Consider the following 17230-nt stretch of genomic DNA (forward strand, 5'->3'; position numbering starts at 1 on the left):
GATAAATGCTGATCTTTGGATCTTTCTTAATGTTCAAAACATTTTGACTGGTAGTGTATGTATGTAGCCTATGTATCACACTCATATCACATCTTGTTTTGGATAAGAATAAAACGTCAGGTCTTTTTTTCATTTAAAATCTAGCTTTATTCGCATTGGCCCATGCATGGAAACCTCTATGAACACACTTGATTTGGCCAAAAAAATCTAAAATTTTCTAAAAAAAAATTCTACACTCATGGCGTGCGCACACGTTAGGACAGGTTAGATGCCTGCCTCCGCTGCGAGTCCCTATCAAGCACTTTACAGATTCAACTACTCTCTTCTTCTCCTCCTGCCTGGCTCTTTGGCCTGCATCACTCACCACAGAGCAAGCATGTTCTTGATAAATCTGCTGTGAAAACGTGGGAAAAGCCAACGAGGAAGAAGTTGGGGTGAAGCGATCTTTATATAGGCGGAGCAAAATACTTAATCGCTCCGTCTATAGCACATTTTGATTAGATGTTTACACTGTCAATACAAGTGACAAACCAATGGCCCACTGGCTGCTCACTGTCCCTGCGTGATGGTCCTCAAAAAAAATAAACTTCTGTCGGCCCCCTTAGTGCGTCGGCCCACCGGGAAAATGCCCGGTATGCCCGATTACCAATCCAGCCCTGGACGGTGTGTGAATTTAAAACTTTAAATTGGTGTCTTCTGCTAGTTAGCGAAGCATTAAAATACTGTATAAACTGGTAACCAACAGATTGGAGGTTAAAATAAAAGCAGATTTGTCTCATTTGAAATTAATACTAAAACTGAGATGAAAACTCTACTTGCCAGAACTTTTACTATGGAAAAATACATTCACAGTGATATCTTCAAAAGATTTTTTTTAATTGTGCTCACTTTTTTCTCTATATAGTTTGTTTTCATATGGCAAATACCGTAGATTTTGCTATGCTAGCATGTGTGGTAATATTAAAACCCCGTGTGTTACAACTGTTAGTTAGTTTGTGCCCCGCGCTCCCCATAGAACTCCACAGTTGTCTGTACTTGATGGTTTTATACTTTATATCGCATACTCGGCATACGCACTACGTACTCTGAAGTGTGCAGTATGCGAAAGTTTAGTAGGATGGGCTTTTCCCGTGAAGATGATTGAGGAGGCTCTGATTGGTCTTGCATGCCGCACACGGGCTGTAACACTGCCCTACTTCCCACTGGATTCCTGCACACCGCTCTCACGGCGCACTGGCTGGTCATGGCGTTGCGGACTGTCCGAAACTTACCCTGTGTTTTAAGTGTACTCGGCGTGTTGCTCCTCAGCAGTGGCCCATCCCGAGTCTTCTCATGCCCGAGCCGCTGTTTATGTTTCCGTACCACTGTCAGATGCATGCATTTAAACCTGGAATCAGTGCCCGCTGTTCTTCCTCAGACAACAATCCTGTGAGTACACTACTCTTTTTTTTTCTCTGAGAGAAATGGAAACTGTGGTTGATGTGTGCTTGCCTACTTTCCCCCCCATCTAATGTTACAAATATACTACTACTCCACCTCGGAGTACGTTGTCAGTATAATCGCTGATGTTTTTTGCATTGTGTCAGAGTTGCGCATACCGGGTGCATACTAAGTACAGAAGAGTTTGAGTGGCAGCGTCTCGCTCTCTGTTGTGATGTACCTTCCTCGTCTGGACGAGTCTTTGTTTCGTGGACACAGCGGTTGTGTGTCTCACAACTTGAACATAGATACTACCTAGGCAGCTTTTTGGGCGTCATAAGTGCGGTTCGAGTCAGCTTGATCACCCAGATCCAAATGCTGCAAGCACACTTTGATGGCCAAAAATGCTGCACGTACTTATGAGGCCCTTAATTACTGGAGCATATGACATGGGGCCTGTGCCAGTTCACACAGTTGCGGACTTGGCCACTTGAGCGAGAAAAAGTAAGTGTGCAAGACTGTCCCAGGTGTGAAAAATGCCAAAGCTTAATGCAGTTAAGGCACACTAAATACTAAACTGAATTTGATGCTGAGTGTATCCGATAAATCCCATAAGGCACAATTCAGATTTGTTTCTTGCCATTCTGACTTTTTTATTTATTTATTTGTTTCATTATGTCCAGTAATAAAGTCGGAATTGTAAGATTAAAAAGTTGCAATTATAGAGTTTAGAGTCTCACAATTCTGATGCAATTCTGTTTTTGTTTCTGCCACAGAATTAAAAAAAACACATAATAAAAAAGCACAAATGACCTTTTTCTCGCAATTGTATTTTTAGCTCACAAGTCTGACTTTTCTTTTCAGAATTGCGAATTTGTATCTCACAGATCTGAGTTTATATCTTGCAATTCTGAGTTTATAGATTTAGAATTGCTTCCATAGTGCAGACATGAATATCTGTGTTTGATCTGTATAATGTATTTATAACTCAACAGAAGCATCGTGATTACTACATTGAAAAACAAACACGTAATAAAAAAGCACAAATGACCTTTTTCTCGCAATTGTATTTTTAGCTCACAATTCTGACTTTTCTTTTCAGAATTGCAAATTTGTATCTCACAGATCTGAGTTTATATCTTGCAATTCTGAGTTTATAGATTTAGAATTGCTTCCATAGTGAAGACATGAATATCTGTGTTTGATCTGTATAATGTATTTATAACTCAACAGAAGCATCGTGATTACTACATTGTGTTGTCATAGGGACTACTTAATAGACATTTAGAAGTTAAATTTAAGTACTTTTTACAATTTGTAAATAAAGCTCTATACATTTTTGTTTTGTGGTCTTCAGGCCCACTTGAACACTTTGGCCAGATACTGGAAAAATGTCATGCAAGTAGACAAGTGGACAAATGCAAAGACTGCAAGTGTGGGTATTGGGACAGGCCATTACAGCAATGCTGTGTGCTCCCGTTATGTGCTAAAATGCTGTCTAGATAGACAGCACACTAGGTTTTGAGTCATAGCCAGGGCAGTCCAGACGAGTGGATCGTATTGTGTTCAGCTCACAGACTGCAGCACTGACGTGGTTAACAAAACGTAGTGCTGACAGTGTTTGCAAAGAAAGGTTAAAACCTTTGCATGTGTGTTTTTCATTATGTGTGAAGATTGAGTTGTTGGTTAAAATGAGTCATGATCACGCTGTGTGTGTTTTGATTTAGTTTTGAGCCCATTCATCACAAACAATTTTGATTTGTGTTATTGTTGAGAGTTATGCGTGTTTTAATAGCAAGGATGTAACCAAATGCATGTTGGTGGATTAGGGCTATTCCCACAGAAGGGTGAGAAATAATGCACTTTGTAGGGCCCTCTGATTACAGCAGTGTGCAGCACTTTGTAGGGCCCTCTGCTTTGTAGGGCCCTCTGATTACAGCAGTGTGCAGCACTTTGTAGGGCCCTCTGCTTTGTAGGGCCCTCTGATTACAGCAGTGTGCAGCACTTCGTCAAAAATGAAAAGAAATAAGAAAAAGTTCATTTGATTACATATTTACAAGATTAATTCATTTGTTAATGTTTTATGCCCTCATTTGATTATGAGATTAAGTGACAGCACAGAAATTCTGAAAAAAATAAAACACTTTTTAAATCTCTTACTGTAAAAATATTAATACATTGTTAAATTACTAATTACTAGGTTAAATTACTAATTTGATGTAGCCTATTATATGCTTTTTGATTATTAAAACGATTTGGGAATAATAAAACAAACTTTATTTTTGTTGAATTTCTAATAAATTGATGTTAAATTGCATACGTTTCATGATTTAGACATGCTTTTTGATTACTAAAATTCGATCCAATTATTAAAGTGTAGTCTTAAAAGAAAAATAAAAGAATTGTCGGGGGGGGGGTTAATTGGTATTTGGAAAAAAAAATAATACCATTTTCATTGGGCTGTACACTCTAAAAAATGCTGGGCCAAATATATTTAACCCAGCATTTTTTAGAGTGTAACTTTGCTCAGTCTGTATCACCTCTCGTGGTTTAAAGCGTTGCCTTTGAGGCTTTGATGTAATTGCAACAGTAACAGCATTGTGTTACACAGTCTCTCCTGACTGATGAATGAATGAATGGCTTTTTACAGCTGCTTCTTTAATGAAGTCTTTTATGTGGTTCACTGTGTTAAAGCTCTGTGTTTCAGTCTCAACAGGAACAGTATTAACTCATGACCAGATGCATAATGATGCTGAATATCACACCTTTTGGAAATTCAGAGCTGGTGTTTTAGAGATAGTTAGACGGAAAGAGTGGATCCCAAATCGCTCTGAATTTGCAATGCATTCCTCGGCTGGTTTTAATAGTCCGGAGTGACAGTTGTATGCATTTGTTTCCAGACCCACAATGCATCTGTGCAACTGCAAACAAACAGAGGCCTGCATTCAGGTTTGTGGCTGATTGCAAAGGAGTGACTTAAACTCAACAGGGGTGCAGAGTGCTCTCCATTAGCGTAACTCCACATCTGTCTGCAAGACGCCCATCCAGAAACTGAACATAATAAGCCTCTTGAGTTCATCACTGCGCTGGGCGCCGCTGAAATCCTGAACCGAGGCCAGTGCGTCATTATGCTGTTGAGGTCTGTCATTGTGTCTGAGCAATAGGAAAGTGCGGTGTGAAGCTTACTCTTCATTTGGGAGAAACCCAGTGCACTGAGAAAGCTGTGTTTGTTTGTTTGTTTGTTATTTCCATTTTATTTTTTCAGCATTCCATTTTAATGGATAAATTAAATTGTAGTAATAAGAAAGCACCTCTAATTAATTGAAATCAAGAATCTTATACTATATTTTTCTTGAATCGGCTTTGATTTGATTACATTTTAATAATCAAAAAGCACGTCTAGTCAATTAAAATAATTAATTTTGAAGTTTAACAACACTTTTTTTTTTTTTACCATAAGCGTCATGTGTCTTTCAGTATTTGTAGTAAACTGGAGTGAAATGTGCAGACTAGATCTTTAAATAGTCTTTTAGTGCTTTAATATTCCCAGACACTAGTTCATATCATGATTTGATTAAGTATACAGCCCTACTGTTCACTGTAAAAAAAAAAAATCTGTAAAATTTACGGTAAAAAATACGGTAGCAACCTTTTAGGTTTTACGGTTTTAACTTAAATTTACAGTTAAATACCGTAATTTCATTAACTGATATAATGTTAATGTACCAACCTATTGAAGTACTGAAATCTGTTTTGTACCTTCGTAATAAACTGATAACCACCAAATGCAGGCGGTGATGAGAAAGTCACATGATGAACAAGCCAATTCATGTAATGTCCAATACAGTTTTTCACCGTATAGAGTAGGGGAATTTACCGTTAACCATTTAACAGGTTTTTACTGTAGCATTTTTACAGTCTTTTACCGTTAAATTCACGGTCATTTTTTACAGTGTTGATTTATTCTTCTGAAACGTGCAAAAGTTTGTGCCATTCTGTGTTATATAGTAAATTCTCTTTCGAGGGATTGATTCTCTGTGTTTAAGCTTGTTGTATGTTTGTCTTGAAAAATCTATACAATTGTTTAAAGGGATAGCTCACCCAAAACTATCCCTTTAAAATGCATTTTGCTCAACAGTCAGTGGGATTTTTACCTCTGCACTTGTAGGTGTACCGCTGTTCTGCTCCCAAAATGTCTGTGCTGGAGTTGAACTTTTGTAAACCAACCACAGACAGTGTTGGGGAAAGTTACTTTTAAAAGTAATGCATTACAGTATTGCGTTACTCCCTAAGAAAGTAACTAATTACACTACTTAGTTACTTTTTATGGAAAGTAATGCGTTATATATTACTTTTGCATTACTTTCGCGTTACTTCTTAAATATAAGCAGGGCTTGATTGTTTTTAATATAAGAAGTTCTATTTCTAGCAAATATAAAAGCTCTTTCACACCAAAAAGTGTAATGAATAAACCTCAGGCTGAAGCAAAAGTAAATTCACGTCTGTACAGTAGAACGCAGGAGAAGAAGGTTCAACACTCTTCAGCAACCTCTCCCCCTTACCATATATTATGCAATACAGACAAAGTGGGCGGAAGTATTGGCATTAAGGTACGGTCCAAATGAATGTGATCATTTGGGCTGTTTCTGACCGTATTAGAATAAAATGGCAGACTTTAGCCTATTATAGTGTCTGTTGCCAGTAATTTGTTGCTTAGAAGGCATGCTGTTGTTTCACATGAGTTCACTATGACAGAATGTTCAGTATTCATTTTTCCAGCTTAACAACATCCTGCTCCAGTCTGGCACGACTCAACACTGTATCTAAAGAACATCAGTGACTCTTTCCGCTGCTGGATCATTTATTTTCCACCTGCTGTCTCAGAAGGATCCTGTCAAGCTTTACCTCTTTATCATATGTGACCCTGGAGCACAAAACCAGTCGCTGGGGTATATTTGTAGCAATAGCCAAAAATACACTATATGGGTCAAAATTATACATTTTTCTTTTATGCCAAAAATCTATATTAAGTAAAGATCATGTTCCATGAAGATATTTTGTAAATTTCCTACCGTAAATATATCAAAACTTAATTATTGATTAGTAATATGCATTGCTAAGAACTTCATTTGGACAACTTTAAAGATGATTTTCTCAATTTTTTGCACCCTCAGATTCCAGATATTCAAATAGTTGCATCTCATCCAAATATTGTCCTATCCTAACAAACCGTGCATCAATGGAAAGCTGATTTATTCAGCTTTCAGATGATATATAAATCTCAATTTTTGTTTTTTTTGCACCCTCAGATTCCAGATTTTCAAATATTTGTATCTCAGCCAAATATAAAAACATTTTAAAAAAATGGACCCCTATGAGTGGTTTTGTGGTCCAGGGTCACATATGTGGCACTGCTAGTTTAGATGATATTTAGATGATGAACAATGGACTGAACTTCCCAGTTCCCTGAAAAAAGATGCTGAAAAAGAGGTTCATTGACAAACGGCTAATAATTTGAGACAAAATGTATGATTTGTGATGTAACTGAGGACCAGAATGCAGTTACCCTGCAGGAATTTGTCAGTCTCTCCATCAGTGTTTTTAACATTTAATTATAGTAAAAGTATCTTTAATATTGATGTGTTGTTCTAATTTTAGTAGGCAAAAATCAATTGAGAAGTCTTAAAGGGATAGGTCACCCAAAATGTTACATTTCCAGTTAGCTTCATCCAAGAGGTAGGTGATGACTTTTTCTTCCAGTAGAATAGATTTTGAGTTGAAATCAGGGTCCCTGGTGATTCATAAAATGCAAGTCAACAACTACCGCCACTTTGAGTCAAAATAAGCATAACCGGCAACACAAAATTAATACCCGTGGCTTCTGACGATATATTGAGGTCTTATAAAGCGAAATGATCAGTCTGTGCAAAAATCTGAACATTATTTCTAACATTATCACCTGTAATTTCGAGTCTCAGGCAAACGTGGAAATCCTATTCTTTTCCACAGACATTTTGGTTTCGGTTCAAATAACAGATTCAATAATGCATTGACAAATACACAATTATATTGTTAAAGCACCCAATAACGATATGACACATGGATGTTTTACATGTCTAAAGCATGTAAAGTCAATAAACTAGTCCTAATCTGAACATTTTATGAGCAACCGTAAAGACGCTCATTTGGCCCCTTCATTCAAGTGTTCGGTTCACGCATACGCATATCAGTAGGTCATCGGTCTTCGGTTCGAGACAAACGGTTTCCTCAGTTCAATGACTGTTGGAGGATAGGAGGCACCATAGTGTATTTATGGAATGACTGTCAGGCACATCTGAAATTGAATTTTGATTGAGTAACTTGTAGATCTGTGCTACTTGAGCCATGAACTATAATAAATAATTAAATGGGATCAGTGCACATTAAAAGCAAAAATGCACTGCTGTTGTGTTTTACAGACTTGGGGCCCTATCATACACCCGGCGCAATGCGGCATCAGGCGCGACGCAATTGTTTTTTGCTAGTTTCAGCCCAAAGCAGTTGTCATTTTCACGTCCTGCGCCACGTTGTTTAAATAGCAAATGCATTTGCGCCCATTTGTGCGCCCATGGGCATGCTGGTCTGAAAACGAGGTGTGTTCAGGTGCGTTGCTGGCGCGTTGTTATTTTGAGGCAAGTGAAATAGACTGCGCCATTGACTTTAGACCAGGTTTTTGTTGGTCAATGGCGCAGTAGGTTTTTTGTTATTTAAAGAGCGCGTTAGTATAGGCGGGTCCACTCTGCTTATTACACACACAGGGACGCACAGCAGCACACAAACATGCCAAATATTAAAAATGAAAGGATTACAATGTAAAAAAAATATTATTGTGTAGGCTACATAAATATAAAAATGCCTACATGTCATAATGGTTAGTCATTGCATGCATCAGAATTAGGCTACCTATTTGCTCGCGCACGAACAGCTCCGTTTCATCTCTGGAGACGCGTTCTGTCTTTGCGCTTGCAAATTCCGCCGTGTAAATGGCAAGTCCGCCATGGCACGAGCGCAACTGGCTCTTAAAGGGAATGGGAGATGAGACTCTGATTGGTTTTTTGGACATTATGCCCAAAACACACCCATTACTCATTAAGAGAATAGGGACAACCCTTTAGAACATGCGCCGGGCGCGCCGACCATTTTTCCTGTCGTTAAACTAGCAAAAGTGGATTTGGACACTCACTAAGTGCACCTGTAGTCCATGCGCTTAGATCGATAAAATAGGGATCTTGAGGTTTCAAAGCAGTTTTCAATAAGTGAACACCATGCATTTGTGCCAAACAATTTTTCATAATCTTTTGATGAATTATGACAGTGTTTACTCTATAGTGTGTGTGTGTGTGTGTGTTTTTGTAATATGATGAAGATGGTTGTAAGAGTGCTTATTTTTTCTCCCTCATCTGTTTGAATGAGCAGCTGGAAGTAGTAAAGCAAGGTCATTTCAAAATGAGTGTAGAATGTATTTCAGGCTTGATTGTAGGCCTAACTAAAGTATCGTATTTAAAAAAAATAATTCTGAATATTGGTGTTTTGGTTGCACAATGCATTGTATTTGGCATTTAATTCAACAAACTCCTCTGGCTTGTGGTCGCCTCTTCACAGAAAGGAAAAACTAAGAACATTAACACATTGAATATATTGAATATACAGTATAGAGATTTTACTATTATTGGCACAACAATCTGTGTGGTATTCATTTTATTTGTGCAGGTCTTAAAAAGTCTTAAAGATACCCTGTGTTAAACATTTCAAGAATGTAACAGGAATGCGCTTTTGAAATTGCTCACTTGTATTGAAAGATTTTGCTAGTGTACATTTTCATCATAATCTCCTCCAGGAATCAATTGAACATATTAAAATATAAAACGGTTTAAAATATGTCATTCACATTTACCTGTAGAAATGTCAAAGCAAAAATTGCTAATTGTTGAGGGCATTTCTAAGAATCCAAAATAAACTTTTTGATGGCAAAATAATATAAATACCAAATTTATATTATGTTATTTTTCATGGCTTGCAAGATGCATTTGCAGACAGGTACAGACTGACTTCACTACATCTTAACATATTCTTTGAAAACACAGCGTCTAGAGTAGTTCAAGGAACATCTAAAGATTTTTAAGTATGACAACCTTATTTTTACAATTTGTAGCTAGTCTACCTGCAGTTTATCTACTTGTAAAATGGAAGTATTGTAAATGTTTAAAAATGTACATAAGAAGATTATAAGTTTAAATTTGAACAATTTGTCCTTCGTCTTCCATCGGTTGGTTTTCTCAGAGAGGATCCGTTGAGTCTGAGTGAGTTAGTAAGGAAGAGGGAAGCGGCATTGTGTGGAATTTGCTGCAGTCAGGTTTTGTCAGCCATTCATTCTCAGCGCCATTGTGGAATGCAAAGCCAGTAAAATCCCTAAAGCTTTGCTCATTTGCACAGAGAAGATATGGGCCCAGATAGTTATTAAAAGAGCACTCCTGGCCCTCTCTTCCTGTTTGCTGCACTGTTTCAATGTTAAAAAGCTGAAAGTGAGCCCTGATGTAGACTGAGGACCTCTATGAGCAGAGTGTCGAAGCTTAATAATGCGCTGTGCAAGAACATAAATTAAGCCTCGTTCTTATTTGGCCAGTCAATCAGCGATTCCCTAGATCATTTCTTGGCAGTCCATCTGAAGCTTTTATTTGACCGTAAATTATTTGTTTTATTGCGCTGAATTTTTTTCTACATGACAAACACGTGTTCACTTTGTCTGGCCAGCTGTTTGTGTGGCCTTTTATGTCCATATATCAGCTTAAATCCATGCTGAATGTTAAAAAGTGACTTTGGAAGAGCATCTTTTAAGCTTAACCTTCTGTTGAACACAATCTACTTCATGCCTTCTTTCATCTGATTGATGGACTGTTTTAGCAAGTATAAGCTCTTTTGTATAATTGTACAAATGTCAACCTTCAGCTTGTGCTTCACATGTCTTTTATTCGAAACGTAAGAATAATTGTTAGCAATATTTCCAGATTAACACGTACTGGACTGAAGCAGCTCGGCTTTACTTGATTATCCAGACATCATTTTTTAGAAAAATCAGTCTCAAATATGATCATCAGGCTTTTGAGCAACGTTTATTTGTTCATCTCTCAGTCATCATTGTATTGCATTGCATTATGGTGCATGGTTTTGTTCATCAAACTAAGCATTTAAATATCATTTTACTAAGACATATTATTAGATATTTTGGTCCCTATTTTATCGATCTTATGGTGCTTTTCCACTGCGTGGTATGACTCTGCTCGGCACAGCTCAGTACCGCATGGCTCGGCTCGGTTTGCGTTTCCACTGCAGTTCAGTACCGCTTTAGAGTGGGCGGGATTATTCACATGTCGTTATAGTTGTGCCGCCTATACTGCCGCGACTCCTGAATTTTTTTCATTCCACGTCGCCCCATCAAGCTCTCGCTGGATCCGCTCCTCTGCTATCAACGAGAGGAACATCTGTACTTCCTCAACAGACAACAAAACAGCCACTTTTTTCTTGTTAAAAAAAGGTGCGCTCGTTCAAAACAGTTGCGATTCAATTCAAAACAGACTTTACACGTCACGTTTTGGTAACGGTACGGTTAGCTTGGGACCTCAACCGAGGTGGTACTAAAAAAAGTACCAGGTACTGTACCCAGTGGAAAACCCCCCAAAGGTGAACCGTACCGAGCCGTACTGTGCCGTACCATGCAGTGGAAAAGTGCCATAAGTGCATGGTCTAAAGCGCAAGGCGCAGGTGCACTTAGGGTGTGTCCGAATCCACTTTTGCTAGTTTGATGGCGGAAAAAATTAGGCGTGCATGGTCTAAAAAGTTTGTCCCTATTCTCTTATTGAGTAATGGGTGTGTTTTGGGCATAACGTGCAATAAACCAATCAGAACCAGTTGCGCTCGTGCCATGGCGGATTCGCTATTTACGCGGCGGAATTTGCAAGCGCAAGAGAACGCGTCTCCAGAGAGGAAACGGAGCTGCTCTTGCGCGAGCAAATAGGTAGCCTAATTCTGATACATGCAATGACTATCCATTATGACATGTAGGCATTTTTATATTTATGTAGCCTACACAATAATAATCTTTTACATTGTTATCCTTTCATTTTTAATATTTGGCATGGTTGTGTGCTGCTGCCTGTGTATGTAATAAGCAGAGTGTACGCGTGGTGTGGACCCGCCTATAGGCGCATATTACTAACGCACTCTTTAAATAACAAAAAAACCACTGTGCCATTGACTTTAGACCAGGTTTTTGTTGGTCAATGGCACCTGGCACCGCATTGCGCCGGGTGTATGATAGGGTCCATAGAGTGACAACTGATATTTATATCATTTAATGTAAGTAGTCCGTAATACTGGTATAAAGATTCATTCATTTACATTACAAGCATCAGAATTTCATCTTTCTTTTGTGGCCACATAAATATCAACATCTGCACCAAATATCTTTTGCTCAGTTTGTGTCTCTGAATGAAACTGAGGTGTTTTTTCTTCCTCTTTGAGTTACATATTCTCACTTTGTCATACTATATGAGCCATAAAAGCCTGATGTAGTAAATATGATGCTTAACAGAAATCACAAATGCAAACTTCTTGCATATTCTTTTTAGAGTGTCAATAAACTGTTCTATTTCAAAACATGATGTTTTGTTTGGTATGCCAGTCGTTACAGGGTTCAGCAGGACCAGTATTGTGTCAGTCTGTCTCAGGTTCTCTCTTGCTGTTTATCATATATCTGAAGTGTGGAATTTCCTCTGTGATATCATTAGGCTGGACATGAGCCTACAAGGACCAAGACCACATCCTGTTTTCTGTTGACATGCGTTCTCCTGCTATCAGGTCACATTTCTGTTCTGCCATAGTGTCAGCACTGTCACTCCTCGGTGGTACCACTATAAAATAAGTGAACACTTTTCAGAACAGTTTGTTCCTTATTTTTCTCCATTATAAGAATTGCTTATCCATGCAGAGTTTTTTTGCACATTGTCAGATGCAAAGGGTTTGCACAGGCATGAATACAGTATAGTATTATTGTAATATAAATATGTGCAAATCTACATATTTTTGTAGAAGAAACCCACAATCAAACCCATAAATGATAAATAAATCTGTTGTCAACAGTCAGCAACTCGACAACAGTCTTGGGAATGCATTCAGGCAGCTGAATTAAATTAAATATGTTCTGTATTTAATTTAACGGGGAAAGCTGAAGCTCACTTTGCCAAACTCGCATTTAAATAACCAGTCAAAATATAATGGCTTATAAAACTGTTGTCATCAAAAGAGAAGCTTAAAGGTCTCTCTCTCTTCGGATTTATGAAACAAACAAAAACAAAACAAGATAAAAGCTCTATATGGTTTAACATTTGAAAGGAAATAGGTTTAAATTTTGTATTGTAATTTTACTGTGGGCTTTGTTGGGGTTATGTTGCATTATGAACCATATCGCCCATCTTGGCCTCTTTCTGAACTCTTTCTCTTTCTATTTCTCGCATGTGTTGTGTGCTTTTGGTTATGAAAGTCACTGCTGCCAAACGCTGCTGTTCATAAGTCCAAGCCCTTTTATATGAGTTAAGCTCTCAAACATGTGGCCAAGATAGCAGAACTCAGACCCATGAGACGATGAGTCAAAAACCCATTCAGATACAGTAATAATCTATGAAAAGTCTGTTGTGGCTTTTTGTTCTACAGCTGACAATAAACGGTACTCATTATGTAATAATCACCAAAGGCTCAATTGCTGTCCAGTCTTGTTGGATTAGGAGATTGCTGTGCACGTTCCTCTTAAACTGATTGTTTTGTGTGTGAGTGTTTTTTTTTTTTACGTTGTTTTATTAGACAATGTAAAGTACTGCATCTTACATGTTCCCTGCCGAGAGGAAGTCTGAGGCATAATTCAGCATGAGCTCATGGAGTATAATAGGTAGTTTACGGCAGACCTGCTTTGTTTTGTCTGATGCATAACCCTGTGTTCTCTAGTTCACTCTCTGATAAGCCACCAGGAAACTGATAACGTGATGGATTTTGTCTATGAAAAATGCAAGGAATAGACTGTGTTAAACTGTTACAGTTTATTCAGATCTAGTGCAAATGATGGCTGTAGTAGTCAGACATTTACAGGCATAATGTGAACATGCAAGAACAAATGACGTAAGCATGCAATTTCCCACCAAATTCAACATTATGTTGAACACACTAATAAAGTCCAAATCAACCAGTCAATGTGTTGTCTAAATAGCTAGTCAGTATAAAGAGATTTCTGTGTATAGGCTGGTTTAGAGCCATGGCTGCCAGACACTAATGTGTTTTAGCAATATTATGAACACAAAACATAGGCTTTCAACAAAATATTATTATTTTTTTTTTTTACACAAACACTATCATTAGTTCTTACAAAAGTAAGGAATCCTACAAATTCAGCATAAAAACTGGTAACAGGGGCCAAGTTCTTACTAGGGCTGTCAAAATGGCTGAAAAACTAAATTTGAATTTTGTACTTAAATATGATCAAAATTAGGGCTACACGATAAATCGCATGCGATATTTCTAGTTCCTGCATTATAATTGTCTTGAAACGTGTTGATGAAGGTGCTTTAAAGGTAATGTAGAGATGCTCCTTATTTGTCTTCATTTTAAAGGGGTCATATGATGCGATTTCAATGTTTCCTTTCTCTTTGGAGTGTTACAAGCTCTTGGTGCATAAAGAAGATCTGTAAAGTTGCAAAGACTAAAGTCTCAAATCCAAAGAGATATTCTTTATAGAAGTTAAGAGTCAGCCACACCTACCTAAAACGGCTTGTTCTAACACGCCCCACATGTCTACCTCACAATGTGGGAAGATTTGCATAACGCCGCACAAATGTTCACGCAAAGAAAGAAGGCGTAACTTTTATTCTCGCTGTAGTATTGTTGCCGTCATACCTAGAGCTGATCTGTGCTGGTCGCTGAGGGAATACATCAACTTTGCGCTGTGGATCGCCGGATCGGCTTTCATCGTGGACGAAGCGGAGTCCAGCCCGGGGTCGTCACATGTGGTTGCCGCTCCTTTGTCGAATCCGCCGGCCGCGCCGCAAGTTTTGAGCAGTGTAGAGTAGCACTTGTTGTTTGTCATTTCTCCGATCACAAATGCAGGCATGGTTTTATGTTTACGCGGCGCGATGCAACGCAGCGCATAAAAAGACAGTACAAGTCATTATGATCAGTAATTATGTCCCCACTGGATGCAACAAATGCCTCGTTTATAATGGGTTTTAATGTTTTTGTCTCGTCGCTCCGGCCGGACACGGCATCACGGTATGGTGAGGGGCGTAACATTTCCGTCACACGCTTGAGGTATTTGGCCAATCACAACACACTGGATAGCTGGCCAATCACAGCACACCTCGCTTTTCAGACCGATGAGCTTTGTAAAAATTTACGCGTTTCAAAAAGGCGAGGCATAGAGGAGAAACAATAATGTACAGTATGTGGAAAATAATGTGTTTTTTTAACTTTAAACCACATAAACACATTTCATTACACCAAATACACAAAATAATGTTCTTTTTGGCAGCATCATATGACCCTTTAAAGCTGCTAAACGAACAGAATCTCAGTATAGGTTCACTAACAAACGAGTTGGTTTTTGGATGACTTGTCCACCACTCCGAGCCATATCTCGGTAAGGAATGATGTGAATGTGTCGATTATGTTGTGCAGATCAGTAGATGAGCTCAGTCTGTTCTCAGGGTGTTTCCTGAGGCGGGATGGGGGCCTGCTGGAATCTGAGCAGCCCATGTCTGAGCACGTCTCTGTGAGGGGCTGTCATGCAAGGTCGTTTGTCTTCTAGCGTTTCAGATGAACAGACGACCCGGATAGAAGTGCATATTTCGGCTCATACTGTCAGTTGCTGGACTCCCAGGGAAACATAAACAAAGAAGTCTTGGCTTAGAGTCCTGATGGCAGAGAAACATCTTCCAACATCTCTTTCACTCACTTACTCAGTTCATTTGGCAAAAGTGAGAACACAACAAAGACTTTTATCTGTCTGTAATTTACTGCTTTTTACTTTCCTTATGTGAAAATGAATCAGGAATGTTTCCTGTTCTGTCTGTGATCCAGGAACAATTTACAGTGTGTACATTGGAGGGAAAGTCTTGTGCTTGATATGGGCCAGACATCTGACCAGAATTGACCCACAATTGCTTAGTTGTCTGGGATGAATTATTATATCATAAAACTATACTGGTTGGGTTATTTGTCTATATATCACTAATTAATAAAACATTTGAATAAATTAGAAGGGTTAATGACTTCTGAAGAAACATCACGAGTAAATGCTTTTGACCAGTACAGATTTGCACAGAAGAACAAAATAAAATGATACAAAGAAATACAAAACAAATGCCATTCATCTTCAGAGAAAGAGGCATTTAACCCCATCTGATTGATGTTCTTGAACCAGAGAGATTTATAATAGTGTGTTTGTTGGTGGGAGAAAAGGAAAAGATGACATAACTGGTCAAGATATTCAGTATTAAACTCTTAAACTGTTTCATTTAACCACTGAGTTGCCATTCTTTTCTGAACTTTTTTTCTAACTCACATGTACATGTATGTATATGTTGCTTTTTGCCTATATTTTTGTCCATTTCTGGGTGATTCTACTTATCCATAAATGTTCACCTTTTGATTACAATATGTTTCTGCAGTAATTGTGTGTGGAATTTTAATTTCCAATCCATTTGGGTTAATCATATCTAAGCAGTATAGTCATTTTTAAACAATAGTTGAGTTCAGTAAAACAGCAGCATGTTGTGTCTAACATTAAACCCAATGCAGCCGGTTGTCAAACCAACCCTTGTTTGTCCCTTTTTGACCAAGTGCTGGGTTGCCAATATTACCTAGATTGAGCTGTTTATAACCCAGTATTTATTAGAATGTACAATCACAGTTTATTTGATTTCAAATGATCTAATCGAACTAATCTAAGCTTTGGCCACATGTTCTCTCCTGCACTAAACTTTTGTACATGTGAGGTAAGAATGAGTTTTCCGGAAGTGATATTTGTATTACCATAGAAGGATTTTAGTTTGTTCATGTGAAATCCAGATGTTTTTACATGGAAGTTTTCATGTCAATCTATAATGCCTGGGAAAATCGAGTCGGAGATAGTAGATCACGGCTGTAAATAAGATGTTTGATGTTTATCCACGAGGTTTCATCAGTTATCTGGTCAGTGAGGAATTCCCAGTGTTTGAATTTATGCACACTGTGACCTCGCAAGACCTCTAACACACCTGCAGATGTGAATGGAGTAAAACATTGAAGTAGCTGTTCCAGCATGACATAGGTGTCCACCTTTTTTGGGGGGTATGTGTGTATTGTTACACAAGTCTATAAATCTGAATTAATTATAACTTGATTCGACTCACTCATAATGCTAACTCCAAATGATTTGGCATTGACTGGATTTAAAGCTCTGCTACTAGAATTCCTTAATAGTCCTTAATAGAAAAGTCCTTAAGAAGGTTACTTAAATGTTTACATCACACAACAGAAAGTGGACACTGAAAACTTTAAGAGCTGCGAAGATGTGCATTATCTTCTTGTTGCTTTTGTTCTTCCATTTCGAAATTTGTCATCTTCACCTTCATGTCAATCCAAACCTCAACTTTCTTTCTTTACATAGATGGCATAAAAGAAAGTAAAGGGATTTGGAATGACATGAGGATGAGTAAATGATGATATATCACAAGCAGATTTAGCAGTAATCTTG

This window comes from Sinocyclocheilus grahami, unplaced genomic scaffold, assembly GCF_001515645.1.
Source record: "Sinocyclocheilus grahami isolate Dianchi unplaced genomic scaffold, SAMN03320097.WGS_v1.1 scaffold646.1, whole genome shotgun sequence".
Lineage (NCBI taxonomy): Eukaryota > Metazoa > Chordata > Actinopteri > Cypriniformes > Cyprinidae > Sinocyclocheilus > Sinocyclocheilus grahami.